Below are 6,000 nucleotides of genomic sequence, written 5' to 3' on the forward strand. Positions count from 1 at the left end.
CCAACCTTGCTCATTTTTCTATAATACTGCTTAACATAGTAGGAGTTCATTTTCATCCACCCATCCATCCATCCATCCTCCATCCAACTGTCCATCCATCCACCCACCCATCCATCCACCCATCCATCCATCCATCCATCCATCCTCCATCCACCCATCCATCCATCCATCCATCCATCCATCCATCCACCCATCCATCCAACCATCCATCCATCCATCCATCCATCCATCCTCCATCCATCCATCCACCCATCCATCCATCCATCCATCCATCCGTCCACCCATCCGTCCACCCATCCATCCACCCATCCATCCATCCATCCTCCACCCATCCATCCACCCATCCATCCACCCATCCATCCTCCATCCATCCACCCATCCATCCACCCATCCATCCACCCATCCATCCATCCATCCATCCACCCATCCATCCACCCATCCATCCATCCATCCATCCTCCATCCATCCATCCACCCATCCGTCCATCCATCCATCCATCCACCCATCCATCCATCCATCCACCCATCCGTCCATCCATCCATCCATCCTCCATCCATCCATCCACCCATCCATCCATCCATCCATCCATCCATCCATCCATCCATCTGTCCATCCATCCATCCACCCATCCATCCACCCATCCATCCATCCATCCTCCACCCATCCATCCATCCATCCATCCATCCATCCATCCATCTATCCACCCATCCTATAAGCACCACTACTTTGGTGTCAAAGATGTCGAGCTGAAAGGAACAGAGTCTTAGCCCTCCTTTGGTGGGAACAGATGCTCTACAACATGGGATTCTCTGCAGAAGGATATGCTGCATCTCTGCTCCTTTTTGTGCCCTCCTGCTGCCCAGGGTCCCCCCGAGGGACCCTGCCAGAAGACGGGTCTTCAGCTTTAGTCGCCAAACCTATGCCGATCCCAGGATCACCTGCTAGGTCTTGCACTCCAAGCTTCCTCAAGGACCCTGAAAGGACTTGATTGTGAGCCATGGTGATGGAGGGGCTGCTGGCTAAGCCATGGGATTATATCATTTTTTCTTTCTTTCATCTTTATCATCTTCCAGGGGTCAGAGAAAATCTCTCATCATCTGCCCAGAAACAAGACAGTGGCTCTTGCCCCTCTCGATTCTTGCCCATCTAAACAGAGAATATAATTTCCTCCTTTCTAATGGCAGGCAGCCTCCTAGAGCAGGCATCCTGCACCCCATATATTCTCAGATTGCTGGGTTATAGTCAGCATCCTTATTTTTTAACAGATTTATTGCAGCATAATTTACATACCATAAAATTTCCTCAGTTTCAGGTATATAATTCAATGACTTTTGGTAAATTTACAGTTGTGCAACGATCACTGCATCCAGTTTGGAACATTTCTGTCACCCCAGAAAGATCTCTCTTGCCTGTCTACATTCACTGCCTGTTCCCATCCCCAGCCCCAGGTGATCACTAATCTGCCTCCACAGATTTTTTTTTTCTAAATATTTCATATAAATAGGATCATAGGTGTCTTTCCCACCGAGCTTCTTTCACTTAATTCAGTGTTTCTCAAGTTCATTTATGTTGTAAATATATTAGTCCTTTACTCCCTTTGTGTTACTGGATAGCACCCCGTTCTCTGGATGTGCCACATACTGTTTATTCATTCATCGGCTGACGGACATCTGGGTTGTTTCCACCTTTGGGCTCTTGTGAATAGTGCTGTTTTGAACATTTATGTACATGTCCTTATGTGGCCATATGTTTTCATTTTACTGGAATGCCTAAGAATGGAACTGGTGGGTCTTATGGTAAATTTATGTTTACCTTAGGAAACTGCCAAATGGTTTTTGAAAGTGGTGGTGTCATTTTACCTTCCTATCAGCAATACACGAGCATTCCAGTTTGTCCGTGTCCTCGCCGACACTTGTTACGTCGGTGAGGGGCCATGGCAGTAGATGTAAAGTGGCATTTATTGTGATTTTAAAGTTGATCAGGCATTCACCTAATGAAGAATCTTCATTTTTATTTTCAATGGCCAGAAGTGGCCTACGATGTACGTAGCCTTCACTCTCCTGTAAGTAGGACCTTTTATGATAGACTCACATTTTAGAACCTAGAGCCCAGGCTCTCTCTTCTTCATGGCACTGCCTGGTTTGAGGTCGTGGAAAGAGTCTGCATGCGCGAGGAAACCATGGCTTGTCATGGATTTGTCAGCGGAGCTGAAGCACAAGAAGGTGGAGCACTGTGCCCTCTGTAGGTGCTACAGGGACTCAGCACCACAGAACATACACATGGTGTCCGTTGATCTTGGAACACCAGCGATATTGGTTAAGGTGGGCGATTGAGAAGCTACAGGCACTCAGCATTATTTTCTATACCATTTTGAACGTAATACGTCCAGAGCCACTCACTGCAGTCTCCGCTGTGCGATTTTGCTGATGTCTTTGTTGTTCGTTAAGGTTGGCCAGAAATCTTTGCACAGAATGAATCACTGTGTTCCTTACAGGGCTCGCCTTGGTTTATAAGTCTCTGGGGTTTCCTAACCACCTACAGTTGCGCCACATTGTTTAGGACAAACTTTAGGAAATTTCTAACCTTTTTTTGGCCTCTCTTCTCATATTTTCATTTCAACTCAAGACACAGCTGCTGGTTGGGATCTCCCTCCGGTGCAGGAGGAGGGATGGGAACGGCCCCACGGATGCTGGTCCTTCTTGGTCCCGCCCTGCACCCTTTTCCAGCTGACACTTTGCACACAGTGCTGTCTTCGTGCGAGCACATGTGAAAGATCCATATCGAGCCCATTCTAGTCATGTGGAAGCACCTCCCAGGCTAACATATGTATCATGCTCTTTGGCAGTGAGGCTCTTACACCAGGGTCCTTAGGAAAGGGGGACATTCCGGAATCTACTTCCCTTTTGGCAAATGACGTGCAACTCTTCGCCGAGAGCAAGCCTGAAATAGTCTGCAGCTCTGTTCGCCTAATTAAGTGGGTCTTTGTCACCACAGATGAAAGGAGAGAGCTCTCAACTCTCTGCTGGGGCTGAGGTTGTTAACATCAGAGAAGCCGATTGGCTGCGGCTACGTTACCAAATCAACGCCCTGAAAACACTGGTAATCCTGGAATTAGATTCTGTTACCAAAGGTCACTAAGTGTCACCACAGGAGAAGCCTTGGTGTCAAAGCACCCCAATTTCCCCTCGCCCTCATTCATCTTGGCTCTCCACGTGCTGCTGAAAGATCGCAGTGGCTTTTGCATTATTACACAGAAAGGGTTCTGCCATCTGAGCCCTGCTCCCCAGAAAGCGCCTTGCAGCGCTAGTCTAGGATATGATGCTCCTCTGGGAGCCTTAAATTCACCAAATGACTTCACAATCCACCGGGCGTCCAGAAACCCAGGGCGATTCTTGGTCCTACCCCTCTCTCACACCCAACACTGGATTTTTTTTTTTTTTTTTAACTAGACTACTTTTTAGAACAGTTTTGGGTTCACAGCAGAAATGAGAGAAAGGTACAGAGATAACCCAGGCATGCACAGCCTCGTTCCTGATCAATATCCCTCCTCCCCCTCTGAGAGGTACATTTGTTTCCTGATCAATATCCCCCCCCCCCCCCCCACCCCTCTGAGAGGTACATTTGTTACAATGGATGGGTCTACACTGACACATCAAAGTCACCCAAAGCAGGTGGTTTACGTGAGGGTTCACTCTTGGCCTTGCACATTCTGTGGGTTTGGACAAATGTCTAATGACATGTATCCACCGTTATAATTGTAAACAGGGTATTTACCCTGCTCCAAAAATCTTCTGTGCTCCTTTTATTCGTCCCTCCCTCTCCCCAGCCCCTGGAAGCCATTGATCTTTTTATCATCTCCATCGTTTCACCTTTTTCGGAATGTCCGGTAGCTGGAATCGAACCGTGTGTAGCCTTCCTTATTGACTTCTTTCCCTTACTGCTCTGCATTGAAGTTCCGGAAGCCATGTCTTTTCATGGCTCAATAGCTCCTTTTTTTAAATGAGCTACACGACAATAATATTCCATTGTCTGGATGTACCACAGTTTATTTATCCATTCACCTACTGATTCCCCTCCCGTCTCCCTACCCTGCCACTGTCTAAACACCTTCCCGCAGCACCTATCTGCTTGTGTGTGTGTTTTACAAATCTGGTTCTCCCACTCAACCGAGGACTTCTTGAGGGGAAAGCAGTGACGTTTATCTTGAATTCCTCAGCTTTCAGGCCATTACTCTGAGTAGGTCCTCAGATGTCAGCAGGAAGAGGTCCCACAAGCTCCTCTCATTAACCTCAACCTTGAGATTCAGAATGGGCAGAAAGTCCTTTGGAAGAATACTTTGTAGAGAGTAAGCTTGTGGGAGGCAGCACCCCAAAAGATGCTAAAGAGAAATTAAACAGTTTCAAAAGTTAGCTAAAGAATTACAACATTGTTTCTATACCGTTCCCAAGGATACTTTTGCACAAACTAACACAGAAACAAGATTTCTCATTGCTTATGCCTCTTCCTCATATCCTACCACTAGCTACGATTTTCACAAAACTAAATAGAACTTTAAAAAGGGCTGTGAAGCCACAAGGTGACATCCTAAATCAGTATGCACTTTAATAAGTTTTCTAGATAATTCCGGCACTGTATCAATGAGCAAAGAGAAAAATGATTAAGGATAAGATATGAAAATGGCTCATAGATTGATGGTAGTATATATTTTTCTTTGGTGATATTAATTTTTAATAATAAAACAAGTGCCTGGAAGATACATAACTCCCCATTAGAAAACATGATTTTTTTTTATTGTGGGTAAATATATAACATAAAATTTATCATTGGAACCATTTTTAAGCATACAGTTCCGTGGCATTAAAGTACATTCACTCTGCTGTGCTACATCACTACCATCTGTCTCCAGATTGTTTTGTCTTCCTAAATGGAAACTCTGTCCCCATTAAAGATGAACCCCCCTGCCCCCTCCCCACGCCCTGGCAACCACTATTCCACATTCCGTCTCTAGAAGTTTGGCCAGTCGAGGTACCCCAGGAGTAGAATCATACAAATTTGTCCTTTTATGTCTGTCTTATTTCACTTAGCGTGTCCTCAAGTTTCGTGCATCTTGTAGCTTGTGTCAGAATTTCCTTCCTTTTTAAGGCTGAATAACATCCTATTGTATGGATAGACCACCTTTGCTCATTGATTCATCTGTCTGTGGACACCTGTGTTGATCCCACCTTTTGGTTCTTATGAATGATGCTGCTATGAACACGGGTGTACAGAGATCTCCTTGAGTCTCTGCTAGAATACAGGATTGTCCATAAATAAAAATATTAAGCAATAATGGAAGAGAGCCTTCTGATAAAGCATGGTTGCCTCTGTGAAATCAGAAAACGGACTCTCTATAAAGCATGGATTGCGTCTGTTCTCACTGCAACCAACAGAGACGAGCAATATATTTTTTTAATGTTGCAAAAGCTGTATTTTACACGTTTGCCAAGGTATAGCATTACTCAGGATGAAAATCTCATAGACAAGTGCCAGTCAATGCAAGCAATCAAGTAATTCTAGGCAAAAAAAAAAAAAAAAAAAAAAAGGTGCCTTTCATCCATGCAGGCCAATTAGCTCAACACGGTCCTCACCTAACTCCCTCCCAGCCAGCCTTCCTCCCACACCCACGTCTCCCTTTCCAATCTCGCTGCCAGGCTCTTCTCATTCCATCACGTAAGTTTTTCCCTTATTCACTCACTTCTCCTGCCAAACGCACTTATCCTTCTCCCTTTGCAGATTGCGGTTGTAACGGGAAAGGTTTGCTGAGTTGTCTATAAGCCTTAGGTGCCCTTTCACATCGCTGCCGCTGTAGATTGTAAATTTCAAGAAGGCACTGGTTTTGTCTCCGCGGAGCTGGGCTGTTGCCCGTGTTTCCTGCTCCTCTGACATGAGTGGAGGGTGTGCATGTGAGGAAGGGAATTATCAGGGCAGGGAAGTCTCAGAGCGGGTCCAGGCCCCCCACGG

This window comes from Panthera onca, chromosome D3 (genome assembly GCF_046562875.1).
Source record: "Panthera onca isolate mPanOnc1 chromosome D3, mPanOnc1 haplotype 2, whole genome shotgun sequence".
In the NCBI taxonomy this organism is placed as follows: Eukaryota; Metazoa; Chordata; class Mammalia; order Carnivora; family Felidae; genus Panthera; species Panthera onca.